Genomic DNA, 16,966 nt, shown 5'->3' with positions numbered 1-16,966 from the left:
CAACTTCCATCCTCATACCCCCATCATGCTTTGGGGATGAAAAGGATTTGTTTGATTATTAAGAGGGTGACTGAAGAAATGAAGAATTGCACCGTGTCCAATTCAAACTCCTTGAAGAAATTCGGTTGTGAGCATGGAATTACCCAAGCTGGATTCTGCCCAGCACACCAGGCTTAAGTTATTGGGTAAGACCACATTAGAAAAATGAAATTTGGCAGCTGCCAAAAATATTCTCTTTATGTGGAAGTAAGTGACCTTGGATTTTGTTTCTTTCAAAGGCTGGCTTTTTTTGGCGAGGTCAAGAGTTGGACACTTTGAAGGAGCCAGGATTTTGCAATGACAGTGGTGGTACCAGAAAACTTGTGGGCTGTTATAGTGCATCCATTTCTCAGCATCCATTAAAGTTAGGAATGTGATGGGCCAAATGTGCTTTTTATTTTGCCAGGATCTGGCCTCTTCATTTGGAGAATCACCCATGATTGTAGCTGACCGTATTCCAAGATTCATGAGCTTTGGCGCCTGAAGTAGATACCTATGGGCAAAAAAGAAACCATTTATTCATTCCTTTCTTCTTTTTCTTTTTTTTCTCTCCCATTTAACTGTCCCAAATGTCAGCAAATGAGTCAAATGGTCAATATTTTTCCACAGAGGCTGATTTTGGAGAAGCCAATGCAGTTCATCATACTGTTTCTCTACTAGTTTATCGTGACATTCTGGGATTTTGAAAAGACATCTTTTCTGTGTCAAACTGTCCTAGGGTGGCTCATACGCCTTTGCTCATTTTTGACAAGACAGAGGGAGGACAGGATGATAATACAGAAGGATGAAAGGGAGTGGGTGACTGGATGTAGGCGGGATGTGGGGATGTTGAGAGTGGGGAGTGCAGATGGAGCGTGGGTAAGATGCTGGGGAGAAGGAGGAGAGCTCCTTGTCTGAAAAGCCCATATTGCAGCAAGTCCATAAAACTGGAAAAGAATGTTACACAGTGGAAAATTGGAGGCATTTATATTCTCTTCTAATAAGGTCACGATCACCTTTGTTATGAATTCAAATAGAGTATACATTGCTGCTTACAGTAGGATTTGGAAAGAACCATCTCAAAATAGACCCCACTCTACCCCCAGCCTGGTCTGGTCTGGTGGCTACAAGTTCTATTTATATCCTTCCATTGAGTAAAAGCATTAGTTCTCAAATACCCCGAGAAAATGCTGATATTCCAGCTGGGAGAGGAAGAAGGCTAGTTGACAGGGATGGGGTTGATTTGTTTAGCTGTCAATGAAGAATGCAAGAGAGATTTGCAATGGACTGAATATTCATGTTGCCCTCAAATTTGTGTGTTGAAATCCAGATTCATGTGTTGAAACCCTCCATGGTAGTCAGTGTAGCAGCAAGTGCTCTCACAGGGGAATGCTTGCGAGGCAGAAACATCCATAAAAGACACATATTTGGCGGACCTGATGAGGTGAACCAGCAGATTAATGCCAACATGGACATGTGTCAGCTACACAATCGTCATCTCATTTCTGTCCTTCAACTCTCACACAAGAATATATCCTGTGGCTCATGCCAATGGCAAACATGTGGTGAAGAGAATTCTGGAAAATGCAGGTCAGCCTCATCAAGTTGACACCGAAAAAAACCACCATACCAGGTCAGCCGACTCCCATACCTGTCACTTTTCCATGACACCACATTGCCTCTCTCCAAATGGTCCTTTATGTTGCTTGTTCAACTTTAAACCCAAGTAGGGCATTCTTCCTTATGCAACCTAGCTTAAGAATTGATACCACGGACCTGGCACAGGGCTGTCTGGTGGCTAGGGCAAGACACGGTGGAGAAGAACCAGTAGTTAAGCATCTACTTGTGAAGATCCTGCAACATTCTTATGCTGGGAATGTGCACAGTTGGATAAGACATTTGTTTTCCATGCACCCCTTCCCTTCCTGCACCACTTTCTCATAGAGCCAGCCACCAAGTACAACTGTGTAGTCTCTGTCCCACACAAAGGTTTCCAACCAAGGGGAAGAGATGAGAGCGGGCCGAAATATAGCCTTGCTTCTCTCACCAGTCTTAGAGATGTTTCAGTCCTAAGGAATGAAAACTTTTTTTCCCAATTTGTAGGTGTGAAGGAGGCACCTTTTTTATAATTTACACAAAGACATTGGAGGAAGAGCTGTGCCTCTTGAATTATCTGTCTACAGCTGTCTGTGATATAATAAGAAATATATATTTGGTCTCTGCTGTCAGTCCCCGATGCAGAGCTCCTAAAACCCTCATCATTTCCTGACTGATGGGTAAGAGAAGTATCTTTTGTTATAATATTTGGTTTTAGTCTCAGAAGATGACTGGTGGCTGGGATCTCTGGCTAGCTTCAGGATGAGGGCTGGTCACCAGCAAGACCAAGCATGATTAGAGGGTTGGACCTTCCAGTCACATCACCCACAATGCTCACCTCGACTTCCTGGGAAGGGAGAAGGGTTGGAAATTGAGTCAATCCCTAGTGGCAAATGATTTAATCAACCATGCCTATATAATGAAGCCTTCACAAAAACCCTGAACAACAGGGTTCAGAGAGCTCCCAGGTTGGTGAACTTTTCCATGTGTCAGGAGAGTGGTATACCCCAACTCCATGGGACAGAAGCTCCTGCACTTGGGACCTTTTCCTCTTCCCCTATGCATCTCTTCATCTGTGTTCTTTTTTCTTTTCTTTTCTTTTTTGAGTTGGGGGTCTCACTCTGTCATCCAGGTTGGAGCAGTGGCATGAGCACTATTCACTGAAGTCTCGACCTGCTAGACTCAGGTGATACTCCTGCTTCAGCCTCCCGAGTAGCTGGAACTACCACACTCAGTTATTTTTTTGAGGTTTTATCTTTTTAGAGATGAGGTCTTTTTTTTAGAGATGTTGCCCAGGCTGGTCTTGAACTCCTGGGCTCAAGTGATCCTTCTACCTCCACCTCCCAAAGTGCTGGGATTATAGGTGTGACCTTTGTATTTATAATATCATGCACCAGTAATAGTAAAGTGTTTCTGAGTTCTGTAAGCTGTTTTAGCAAATTATAAACATCGAAGAGAGGATTGTGACAATCCCCAATGCACAGAAGTCAGACAGAGGTCACAGGTAACCTGGGACCCACTACTTGCAATTGGCATCGGAAGTGGTCCAGTCTTGTGGGACTGAGGAGCTCTTAATCTGTGTGGCTTGTGCTAACTCTGGGTACCTAGTGTCAGAATTGAATTAAAGTCTAGGATACACAGTTGGTGTCCCAAGAGAACTAGAGAATTGCTTGGTGTGAAAAATCCACCCATTTGGTATCAAAAGTGTTGTGAGTAGAGGGCTTTTACTGTTTCACAAAACTTTTTTTGGGTGGGGGGCAGAAGGGAAACCAAGTCAGGCCAGTTTGCCCTCAGTTTACCTCAGTTCCTGGGCTTCCTGTCTGAAACCTAAGTAGATCTCCCTGTGAGGAAAGTAGGGACTGAGAGGGAAAAAAACAAAATAATTTCACACTGGTCTTCCCAAAGCGACAGACCAATGATACCTTCATCATGGTCTTGAAAACAAAATAAATAAAATAAAAGTTAGCATGTACTACATACTTGGCATGTACCAGCCACTGTACTGAGGAGTTTCTATAAATTATTCATCCAATAAATATTTACTGAAGACCTACTATATGCCAGAGAAAGTTCTAGGTGCTAAAAGTATCAAACAGACAAAAACCCCTGCCCTCACAGAATTTACATCCCAGAGGGAGATAACGACAATTTAAAAAGTAAAATATGCCTGTAATCCCAACACTCTGGGAGGCAAGGTGGATTGCCTGAGCCCAGGAGTTCGGGACCAGCCTGGACAACATAGCAAGACCTCATCTCTACAAAAAAAAATCACAAAATCAGCCAGGAGTGGTGGCACGCAACTGTAGTCCCAGCTAATTGGGATGCTGAGGTGGAAGGATTGCTTGAGCTCAGGAGGTTGAAGCTGCCTGTGAGCCGTGATCGTCACGATCACTCCACTGCTCTCCAGCCTGGGCAACAAAGTGAGACACCAACTCACACACACACAAAGAAGTAAAATATATGATATGAAGATGATGATAAATGATATGTGGAAAAATGAAACAAGGAAAGATGCTAGGAAAAGGCTAGCTAGGGAAGGTTGAGGAGGCGAGGGTGGCTCTTTTAAATAAGCTGATCCAGTGAAGATTTCACCGAAAACTGATCTGGGCGACGTCCCATAAGACAGACAATATAGTTATCCTCATTTCACAGATGAAGAAACTGAGACTTAGAAGAGAAAACCGTTTCCTCAGTCGTAGATCTATCATCAGCTATTCACATGTTCGAGTCTTTCTCTTCACCTGTGTTCACATGTCACTTTTTTCCTAGCTGTCGAATACGAAGCAATGTGAAGGAATGTTAACCCCGTGGGATGGGCTTAAGGTCCGAGGAATGTTAACCCCGTGGGATGGGCTTAAGGTCCAAGGAAAGAGGAGAACCTTTTTCTCTTGGGACTCCTATAATCCCAATGACTTATTCGACTGTTCCTGCTTACCTAGTCTCCCTCTTGACATGGAACAAACTACTTCATGATGCTAGGAAGATCCTGTAGCCACAGGCAGACTTTTTGTTACTGTTTTCTCAGCCAATTTCAATTTTAAATAGACTTTATTTTTTAGGCTAATTTTAACAGTTTCATGTTCACAGTGAAATTGAGCAGAAAGTACAGAGAGTTCCCATCATTCCCCTGTCTTCACATATGCACATCTCACCAGAACAGACAGGTTAACTTCTTCCCCATTCTGCCCCTTTCCCGCAAATCAAATCTGGGCTAAAGATTCCATTAGGCTTGCTCTGTGAATCTCGGGTTCTCCCATTCACACGCGAGCTGCCCAGGCCATCAGGGAACTGCTGTCCCCCAACCGTGTGGATGCCCAGTCTTGCAGAGGAGGTCAGGGGGACCAGTGGATGCAGGGGCACAGATGGTCTGGCTCCCCAGGGCTTTCAGGACTGCCTCACCTGTCAGCCCAGGCAAGCTTCTCCCTGTCAAGGTTACGCATTCTTTTCTAGGAATTTCTCGGCCCTGAAGTTCCCCTTTTGCTTTTTAGTTTCGCATCCTGAGTTGGCTCAGCTTGCCCTCCAGACTTGCCTGAAAACACACTGTTTAATGTTGAACCTTGAATAAGTTTTCATCTGCCCCAGTGGCTGAGTCACTCATGTCATTTCCAGTTACTCACTTTTTAGACGGCCACCTGACCTTGGGGCTGAGTGGAGGCAGAGTCCAGGCAGACACCCACACCTTCAGACAGAGCCACTTCTGAGAATCAGTGGGGTGGCAATGTGTCATCTGCCAGGAGGGCGGGAAGGGGAGATGTGGTGAGGGGGAGGAGAGCTGAACCGGATCCAGAGGCGGGGTTGAGTTGACATCAGGCCTGATCTCGCCTGGTTTGAGGGGAGGCCATGAGTGAGCTTGATTTTTGAGGGAAAAGGAGGTGAGGTCATGAATGAGCTTTTCTTACATTAGAGTCTGGGGATGAGGTCACACCTGGGATTGTGTTATTTGGGAGGAGAAAGAGTGAGATCATGCTGTTTCCCTTATTTCTGATTGAGGAGTGAGGGGAGAGGGTATACTATGTCCCATATGCCTTATTTAAGAGGTTGGGAGGCTGGGCGTGGTGGCTCATGCCTGTAATCCCAGCACTTTGGGAGGCTGAGGTGGGAGGATCGCTTAAGGTTGGGAGTTTGAGAATAGCTTGGACAGCATAACAAGAACCTATCTCTACAAAAAATTAAAAAATTAGTTAGGCATGGGGGCACACATGTGTAATCCTGGCTATTTGAGAGACTGAGGCAGGAGGATTCCTTGTGCCTAGGAGTTCAATGTTGCAGTGTCTATGATCACGCCATTGTACTCTAGCCTGAGCAATAGAGCAAGACCCTGTCTCTAAAAAATAATAATAAAGCCGGGCTCGGTGACTCAACCTGTTATCCCGCACCTTTGGGAGGTTGAGGTGAATGGATTGCCTAAGCCCGCGGGTTTGAGACCTGTCTGGGCAGCGAGACCTCATTTCTACAATAAATCAAAAAATCAGCCGGGTGTGGTAGCACATGCCTGTAATTCCGGCTACTTGGAAGGCTGGGGCGGAAGGATCGCCGGAGCCCAGCAGGTCGAGGCTGCGGTGGCCGGAAGCGGCCACTGCACTCCAGTCTGGGGGACAGAGTGAGACTCCAACTCAAAAAATAAAAAAATTAAAAAATAAATAAATAAATAAATAAAAGTTAGGGAGGTTTGGAAGTTCTTCTGCCTCTAAACCTAAGGTTGCCCTGTCCCAGCAGAGCCTGAGAGCAGCCTCTTCCAGGGCAGCTCAAGTCTCGACGCCCTTGACTGTTTTGCTTCCGTCAGCCAGGGCTGTACTGTGACTTTCATGAGCCCTGATGGCTTTTGTTTACAGGAGCCCCTTCCTCCATGAAGACATGTTTTAATTTTACAACTGCGTTGGTGTAAAGATGAATATAATCCAGGTTGGTTTCATTATTATATAAGTGATTTATTTTTCTTCTGACTTGAAAAGAAATTAAAACATTTCTGTGGGTGTCTAAAAACATGAGACTTAAGCCTTCTATGCCTAATGGATGAATTGGTCCTGAGGTTACTGGATATTCAGGACTCTTCTGACCTTCCGCAAAGAATCTGGGGCAAGAACCAGAGCACAGAGGGCACCGCCCCCTCTCTGCCTCACCTTACCTGTCTGAGATACTCTGCCAGGGATCTGGTTAAGGCAACTGCGCAGAACTGATTCGCCCTCTTGTATGGTCAGGCTGCACATAAAAATGTTTCAGTCGCCGGGCTCGGTGGCTCAGCCAGTAATCCCGCGCCTTTGGGAGGCTGAGGTGAGTGGATTGCCTGAGCCTGCGGGTTCGAGACCCGCCTGGGTAGCGAGACCTCATCTCTACAATAAATCAAAAAATCAGCCGGGTGTGGTAGTGCATGCCTGTAATTCCGGCTACTTGGAAGGCTGAGGCGGAAGGATCGCCAGAGCCCAGCAGGCTTACCACTCACTCACTGACTCACTCAGAGCAAGTTCCAGTCCTTCTAGCTCCTTTCACGGTAAGCACCCTACACAGATTCCATATTTTTACTGCACTTTTTCTGCCTGCAGATACACCACCAATACCTGCCATTGAGTTACAACTGCCTACAGTACTCACTACAGTCACATGCTACACAGGTTTGCAGTTGGGGGTTACAGGCTACATCACATAGCCTAGGTGTGTAGTAGGCTCTGCTGTCTAGATCTGTGTAGGTACACTCTATGATGTTCACACGATGAAATCGCCTAAGGACACATTTCCCAGAATGTATTCCTGTCATTAAGCAATGCATGACTGTAGTAAGAAGGTGCTGTGCATGGGCAGGCTCACTGAGAACTTACCCTTAGGCTAAGTAATCCATCAAAGAGCAGATACTCGTCATTTCCCCCAGGCAAAGGCAGAGATCAGCGGGCACTATTTTGGAAATTCGTTATTACAGATGATCAGACAGTGTTTGGGGAAACAATACAAGGTGGAAAATTGTGTATATTATCCACATTCATTCGTTCATTTATCAAATGAATATTTATTCAGTCAATTATGTGCTACACATTAGTATCTAGGGGTATAGACAGGTTCTGGGTCTCATGGAATTTATACACTGTACATTAGAATTCCTCAAGATGTCTATTTATAGCCACAGATAAGTTAGAAAAAGGGGAATGAGAAACAGAATTAAATTGTTAGACGCCCTGTTACCTATTACTGCTAGCAGTATGACATATATTATGTCACCTGAGCCTCCTAACAATTCTGTGAGGCATGTATTATTATTTCTGTTTCATAGATGAGGAAAAAGAGACTTAAAAAGGTTTAAAAAATTGTGCCCACGATTACCCAGTTCTCATGGGTGATTTGGAAAGCAGTTCTCACTCATTCCAGGGTCTGTGATAGTCTACTTGGTTAGTCTACTAGTTATAATTTATGTCAAGCAAATTTGATTTACTAATAGCTTTCTTAAAAAATTTTTTTTTTTTAAGTTTGTTTTTTAAAGAGACAGAGCCTCATTCTGTTGTCCAGACTTGTCTTGAACCCCTGACCTCAAGTGATCCTTCTGCTTCAGCCTCCTGAGTAGCTAGTGCTACAGGTGTGCACTACCACGCCTGGCTAACTTTTTTTTTTATTCTTTCCCTCCCTCCCTCCCTTCTTTCTTCCTTTCTTTCTTTCTTTCAAGACAAAGTCCTGCTATGTTGCTCAGACTTGTCTCAAACTCCTGGCCTCAACTATTCCTCCTTCCCTGGCCTCCCAAAGCTCTGGGATTACCACCATGAGTACTAATACCTTTCTTTGAGTCTACTTACAATGTAAAGTTAAAATGCTCTCTTTTGGCAAATCGCCTCAGAAAGAAGCTAAGTTCTGAAAGAATAGAAATAGATCCTATGTTAAAAATGTAGGGAGGACAGAACCTTCTCAGTCCACTTTGGTTATAGGTGTAAAAGGTGAGATCCCTGATGTCTGGGGAAGAGCATTGCCATCAGATAGAGAGATGAGGGGTCACTTAGGTTTGAGAAGACATGTGTTTTCAGATCATTAGTGCAACACTAAAGTAACATGTCTGTTAAGGTATGTCCATGATGTCTGGTAAAGTTATATAATCTTAGTTATCACGAGTATTGAATTCAAAGTGTGGTTGTCTCATGAAGGTACAGACAGCAACTGGGTAGTAATGTGGAATGCAAAGAGAAGTCAAGCTTCTAGGAGCAAACCTAGTCGGGGTCAATTTCCTGGGATTTACAGGAAGAGATCTCAGATACGCTGAGTCTCTTCCAGGCTGATGCCTAGGCTGTGGGTAAACACGGTTCAGAAGTCACTGCACCAGAGACCTGGACACAGCAAGGTGAATGTCAGCTCTAGCCAGGCGTGTGTGTGTGTGTGTGTGTGTGTGTGTGTGTGTACAGGGACACATATCAGATGGGAGGGGGCAGAGAACTGGGTTCCAGGTGTTCACAGGAGCCAGGAGTCTAGCAGCCTGGCAGAGTCAGACCTGCTGTGTTGGCCTCTCAAACAAGTGACATTAATCATACATTTGACACTGCCTTTGCTTATAGCATCTGCCAATCTCAAATGGTTAAAATTTTTTTCTTTTTTTGAGTCGGGGTTTGCCTCTGTTGCCCAGGCTGGAGGGCAGTGGCATGATCACGGCTCACCACAGCCTTGACCTCCTGGGCTCAGGCAGTCCTTCCTCTTCAGCTTCCTGAGTAGCTGTGACTACAGGTGCACACCACCATGCCCCTCTAATTTTGTGATTTTTTTTTTTCCATAGAGATAAGGTTTTGCTATGCTGCCCAGGTGGGTCTCAAACCCCTGGGCTCAGGTTATCCTCCCATTTTGGCCTCCCAAAGTGCTGAGATTGCAGGCATGAATCATTACACCTGTCCCTAAAATCTACTTTAAAATAATGCAAGCAGATATATTTCTTCACAGTTCTCTTTTGCTGTCCTTGTTTTTCCTTATGTACTGAGACACACAAATAATCCAGTCTGTCCCACGCAGCCTTAGTCACATAATAGTAAATCCAGTAGAATAATCTGAGAGTTGCCATCATATGTCCATCACTAACCTCTATCTCTGCTTCTAAGCAAAAATGCCATTCCTCACTTAAATCACTTTAGAAAAAGAAGACTACTTCCCTTCTCTATAAATATCTGTCAGAACCAGGAGGAGAAGAATGGGAAGCTGTTAGTAAAGTTTCCAAATGCCAAAACATAAATAATTCCTTTAACTAAACACAACTGGAAGTGATACGTATGAGCAGAATTGTCTAGGTAATTCATCAGCTACTCCCAGAGGAGGTTCCAGGGAGATTTGGAAGTGAAGTCTGCCAGGTGTGGTGGCTCAAGCCTGTAATCCCAGCACTTTGGGAGGTGGAGGGGAGAGGATTGCCTGAGTCCAGGGGTTCGAGACCAGCCTGGGCAACTTGGCGAGACCTCCTCTCTACAATAAATTTAAAAAATTAGCTAGGCTTCATGACGCGCACCCGTGTTTCCAGTGATTAGGAAGACTGAGGTGGAAGGATCACCTAAGCCCAGAAGGTCAAGGCTGCGGTGGCTGTGAATGTACCACTGCACTCCAGTCTGGGTGAAAGAGTGAGACTCTTACTCAAAAAAACAAAAAACAAAAAAACCGCAAAGTTCTCTGAGAAACTAAAGCAGGCAGCGGTGAGGAGGACTGGAAATGTCATGCACTTCCAAAGCAGTTTGTGGAGGAAAGGGTCTTTTCTTTCTCTCTGAAAAAGGAAGGAAGTTGTGAGATAGCAGGACTCTCACTTTGCAAGGAAAATACCAGACAGTATGATGCTGAATGTGTGACCAGACTGCACAGAGAAGTACCACACCCTTGGAAGCCTGATCTCTGACACAGGCCTGAGTCTTTGGGTGGGGTCCAATCTTCTTGCCCAGTCTATGTAGTCACTCTCTTTTCTTTTTCTTTCTTTCTTCCCTCCCCTCCCTCACCCATCTTCCTCCCCCTTCCTTCTTCTCTCTATCCCTCCCTTCCTTCTGCATAGTAAGTAGTGTATACAGAATAATAATTTAATCTAATGTCGCTGATGCTGAAAATTGTTCTGGAATCTCAAATGCACAACTAGGAATTATTTTCATTGGATAGAATGACAAATATTGACATAGAAAATACAGAAACTAGTCTGAGTTGGTAAAGCATTGAGAAATATGCTGAAAACAGGTTATCAAATCTCAATTTAGAATTGCTTTCTTGTGATTCTCCGTTTTACTCCTATAAGTCAAAGGCAGAAGAATTACAGATTAGCTGAAGTTTCTGGTCGTTTAGTCTCAGGTTAAAGCTTTCCTTGCCACTCTCTTCTCTCCTTTTCTAGATGCTGGAAAACTTTCCTGGGTTAAAATATTAGTGAGAACTTAACAAGGGGAAAATACTTTCTATTTTTATAAACCATCCGCATATCTGGCTGCAAGATCAACGTCATATACACAATTATCTCTAACTGCAACATTTTTTCTTGATTAATTAAAGCACTTCTACTGTTACTAACAGCAGGGAAGAGTTTCTGGAAAGGGCCCTAAAATCATTTAACTTAGTCTTTTTAAAAGCTCTGCTGTCCACAAGTCTAGTTTAGAAAATGTCTGCTGCTACTTTAATTATTTTATCTAGTATGGCACTGCTGCAAGTAGTGATTGCATACTCCATTACTTCTGTTGCAATGTAACACTACCAACATAATGAACAATTCTAAATTAAAAAAATTTTTTTGACTGGGCGTGGTGGCTCACGCCTATAATCCCAGCACTTTGGGAGACTGAGGTGAGAGAATTGCCTGAGCCCACAGGTTTGAGACCAGCCTGGGCAACTTGGAGAGACCTCATATCTACAATAAATTAGAAAAAAAAATTAGCTGGGTGTGGTGGTGTGTGTCTGTAGTTCCAGCTGCTTGGAAGGCTGAGGCAGAAGGATCACCTGAGACCAGCAAGTTGAGGCTATGGTGGCCGTGAGCATGCCACCGCACTCTAGCCTAAGCGACAGAGTGAGACTCCAACTCAAAAATATATATATATGATTTTATATTTTGTCTTAGATTTTCATTCTAGAAAATCATAAAAAACAGAGAAACAAGAGGAAGAAAATAAAGACCACTCATAATTACACTACTGGGTGATAAACAGTGTTAATATTTTAGTGAATCCCCTCAAGTATTTTTTCTAGCCATACCATTTTTTAAATAAACAACTAAAATATTACATTCTAATTTGATTTTTTTCCATTAAAAATTTATCACACACATTTCACCTATGCAGTTGAATATTTAGATACAACATGATATTTAATGACTATGTGACATTCAGTTGTGTGGATACATCATAATTTAAGAAGTCCCCTTTTGGGAACCACAATTAACATGTTGTCATTTTTCTCACTGTTGTATGTAACACAGACATGAACAGCCTTGTGCATAAATCTTTGCAAGAATGTCTAATTGCTTCCATATGGCAAATTCCCAGAAATGGAAAAGCTGGCTGACAGAGCTTAAACATTTTCAAGTCTTTTGCTACAATCCTGCCAAACTGGCCTCCAGAAAAGATGGACCAATTTATTCTCCTAAAGATGTTTAAGCAAGTGGCTGTTTATCTACATCCTCAACAATGTTCAGTCTTCAAAATAAAATTTTACTAATTTGACAGCTGGAAAACAGGAATCTCATTTTCACTGAAATTTTTTGGTGTACTGATGAGGTTGAATACTGTTTCATATATTTAACTGGCCATTTGCATGAGGCTCTAGGGGATGGTCCACTCATGCCATCTACTCAGTTTTCTACAGCGGTGTTTGTCTTTTGCTTTTTGGTTTGTAGGTGAGCTAATTGTTTGGAAGTTTTCACTCAGGTCATTTTCCAGAATGAATTTATACACACACACACACACGCACACACGCACGCGCACACACACACACACACACTCTTACCTTTATGCTGGAATAAGTATATATTATTGGAACAATTATAAACCATGTCCTCCCAATAATTCTCACCACAACAAGCCTACATGAAAGTTTATTTATTATCTTCAATCCTCCAGAGTCTCTCTGGGGTCTTCATCTTATTTTTCTTCTGAAGTTACAGCATATTGCTAGCAGAATGTGCATTTGTTAGTGTCAAGCCCAGCCTACATTTTTCCCTTCTGAATTAAAAATAAAATCACAATCAATATATATTTCTTAGAGAAAAAATTAAAAAATGCCTGATACATATAAAGAATAAAAGCTGGGTACAATGGCTTACCCATGTAATTCCAGTGTTTTAGAAGGCTGAGGCAGAAGGATAACTTGTGCCCAAGAGTTTGAGACCAGGCTAGGCAGCATAGTGAGACCTCACTTCTACAAAAAATACAAAAATTGGTGGGGCTCAGCCTGTCATCCTGCGCCTTTGGGAGGCTGAGGTGAGTGAATTGCCTGAGCCCGTGGGTTCGAGACCCGCCTGGGCAGCGAGACCTCATCTCTACAATAAATATTTTTAAAAGCTACAATAAATAAAAAAAATCAGCTGGGCATGGTAGCGCGCGCCTGTAATTCCGGATATTTGGAAGGCTGAGGTGGAAGGATTGCCGGAGCCCAGCAGGTCGAGGGTGCGGTGGCCGGGAGCAGCCACCGCACTCCAGTCTGGGTGACAGAGTGAGACTCCAACTCAAAAAAAAAAAAAAAAATACAAAAATTAGCCAGGTAGTGTGGCACATACCTGTAGTCCTAGCACTTGGGAGGCTGAGGCAGGGTGATTGGTTGAGCCTAGGAGGTCAAGGTTACAGTGAGCTATAATCTTGCCACTGTACTCCAGCCTGGGCAACAGAGTAAGACCTTGTTGCTAAAAATAATTAATTAAAGTAAAATAAAATATTTTTTAAAAAGAGAATTCACTTATAATTCTGCCACTAAATAACAACCTCTGCTTGCGTTTGGGTGTATATCTCCCCCAATTTTTTTTTAACACATAGGTATACATGTATTTTTTGTTTCTGCATAAATAAGGTCACACTGTACTTAGTTTTTAAATTTACTTTTTTCAATTATCACATTGTGAATAATTTTTTTATTTCAATAAATATGTTGGTAGCATTATTTTTAATGTCTACTACCTCATATTTTATTATAAAAATGTATCATTTAAAAAAATCCCTGTCCTTTTTTGGGAAGTTTAGATTGTTTTCATTTTTTCCCCCTTCTCTTGTTAATAGTTCTGTGATGGTTCTCCTGCTGACTAAATGTTTTTCAGGGATCTGTCTGAATCAATTCTCTTCCAAGGCAGAAACAAGGAATGACCTTCTTTGTGGCTTTAGAGGGTGTCAGGGAGAGGTGATTATAAACTTGCCTTGGCCAACCCAGGAACAAGCCAGCCAAATTAATGGGTCCAGAGTGTTATTCTGAGATCAGTGAGCCAGTGTTAGTGGATTCCCTAAAAAAATAGTCTGAGGCACAGCTTACCTGTTAATGCTTTTTTTGGGAGATGCAATGGCAAGGTTGTAAAAATAAGGAAAAAAAGGCAAATCCAGGTTAGGAAAGCAAACACTCATTAATGAGTTGGTTGCAGCTTCATGACAAAACAAAGCTGGATGCTTGGTGGTATGAGACATCTCTGGTGGAACATACCAGACCACTGAGCCTAGGAATAATTCACAGGAGGTAGGGAGGGTGTAGAACCTATTTACAGCTCCCTTGGGTTTCCTTTCCCTATTTGGCCCAATTTCATGGGGCATGAATTGCCCCTCACTTCCAGGTTGTGTCACCTGATCCCTCTGGAGAGTCACGGTAGGGGCCAGTCTCATACTCCAAAGTACAATGTATCATCTGTATCTGAAGGCAATGGGAAGAGTCAGGTGCCCCCTGGGTATGACCAGGTAAACCTCGGCCTGCCAGAGATGCTGCGGCTTCCACTGTGGCTTGGTCACTGAGGTCCTGCCACAGGCTGAGGTAGGGGCTGCAAAATAAGGAAAAAAAAAAAAATGGAACCATCAGAGAAGAGGTATGACCTCTGGCTTTCCAACCTGTAGTATTCCCAATAGTTTCAAAATATCAAAGTAGTGTCCAAGCCCTTGTTTTCAAGAACCAAGGAACTCTACAGAGGGCTATCCCTAAGAAGCACTAGGACCCATGCTACCCAGGAGGATAGGGTGGGAATGCAGCATTATAAAGAATGGGAAAAGGAAGTTAAGTTCTGTGGGCAGGAGAGCTCCACCTTTCCTTTCGGGACAGAAAAAGAGCTAGAGGTCAGACAGGGACACTTGGCTCAGCCACACCACGTCTTTCTCAGCTGTCCAGCCCACAGGACTCCAAGTAGGCAGCCTGGGCTTACTGGGGGCAAGCTTCAAAGAGAATGGGCTGACATGACCCTGTGTAAGTCCTCATGTACACTGACATCAAAGGCACCTCAAAAATGAGCACACCAGTACAGGAAATAAAGAGAGTTTTCCCCCCGGGAATGGCACCCAGAGTTCAGGTAAGTCAAGTGGTTTCCTTTATGACTCTCCAGGCTCTAAACAGGGCAAGTTTCCTTCAATCAGCTGGAGTACAGCAAAACTGACGGCAAAGTAGAGGAAGAAGCCAGCATGTGAAAGAAGAGGAAGAGGCAGGAACAAAGGCCAATGCGTCTGCTGGGTGGTTTCCCTGAGGTCTAGTAATGCCAAGGACAAGTTGAGGCAACACATGAATGTTTATGAGTGTCATCATGCTTGGTGAACTTTGCTTCGGGCACTGTTAAACCTACCAATTCTCGATTCTTGGCTTCTTCTGCAGCCTTTGGTTGTCTGAAAGGTTAGATGGCAGGTTTTTTTCTTTTTACAGGGATTTGAAGACAGAGAGGAAGGTCTCAGACAGATTCTGGAGGATTATCCTGGCTTTGAATGGAACCGAGTCTGGTCTTAAGTACCTTCCCCAGTTTCCCTCCAATGACACCACGTAGTCTTTCAGGCCTCTGTCCTTACCCTAAAAACTTTTTCCCAGATGTCCTCTTATCTCTGTCCGGGGGGTCACCTATATTGAGTCAGCCCAAAGTCATCTTCTGAAAGTTTTCTAAGGTCAGGTGGCTCTGGTCACCCCTTGTTTGTGCTCCTTGTGTGAACAGACCGCTGCGTTAGCTCTTGCTGTTACATTGCTGCTATTTGAATGCATGACTGCCTTTTCCTATTAGATTACGGACTCTGAGAATGGATCAGATTTTTAACTGTTGGCTTTAAGCACCTAGAACAGTGTTACCTGGAACTCAGAAAATACTGGTTGGTTGAGAAGGCACTTGGGTTCTCAGAGGACTTCATGTATATATGCTCATTACGTCACTCATACTGCCTAACAACTACTGTTTACCTATGACTCCTCCCTGATGTTCCATCTCCTTGGGGACAAGGGTACAAACTCATTGCCTTTAAGACAATGCATGGCACATTCTAGGTATTAAATAGGTATTGACTTTAGGAAAATGTGCAGCATTGTAGATGATTTTTGTAATATCCAGAGCTCAGTCTATGTCATCATGATTCTAGTGATACAGACACCCGCTATTGTCTGTCCATATTGCCCTAGAGAAGAGCATGGCAGGGGTGGAGCGGGCCACATGCGCCCACATTCCTGGGAGCTAACAAAAGATGCGCTTCCCTTATCTTCTATGCACCCAGGTAAGTAACTTCAACGAATCCTTAACTTCCCTGCTGATTGTGCCCAATTAACTGAGAGATGTAAATCCCCATTTACTCCCATTTCGTAGAAGTCACAGGTTTGAATAATATAGTATCCAGGTAATCGTAAGTCTTATGATTTGTATAATTTTGTATCAATGTAACCATAAGTCTTGTGGTTTATGTAACTTTTGAGTATAACAACATGTAATAATGGATGATGTCTTAGGCCCAGTTAACTTTCTTCACTCTATGGCAAGTTGATAAATGCTTCTGCCGGGTGTTACTGATAAGAAGTCATGAAATATCTTTAGTAACTTAAGTTCTATACAATGCTCTGCTGGTTACGGAGTCAATGTATAGGTATCAACAACCCTGAATTTATAAAAGTGGACTGTAAAGGCTGAAGGGTGAGCAGAACGATTTTAAAGAGGCCAGAAGCCTGGCTCTGTTCCCTGGAGTCGAATTCAGAAATAAACCTCTTTCTACCAGTTCCCTGCCTCTTGAATTATTGATACTGAGGGAGAGCAACCATGTGTTACTCAGACCATAGCACTAAGCACATTTCTTTGCGTGCATGCATGGATTTAGGCATATCGCATACCTCACACCACTGATCATCACGGTAGCTTTTAAAATGGGTTCCCATTTTACGGAGGATGAGACTATGACTTGGGGAACTGAGTGACTTGCTCCAATACGCACATCCAGAAAGTGGCAAGGGTGGGATGTAACTGTGGACCATATGTGTAATAGCC

This window comes from Carlito syrichta, unplaced genomic scaffold (assembly GCF_000164805.1).
Source record: "Carlito syrichta isolate Samal-C Ts95f unplaced genomic scaffold, Tarsius_syrichta-2.0.1 Scaffold316362, whole genome shotgun sequence".
NCBI lineage: Eukaryota > Metazoa > Chordata > Mammalia > Primates > Tarsiidae > Carlito > Carlito syrichta.
This window is presented reverse-complemented; position numbering follows the sequence as displayed.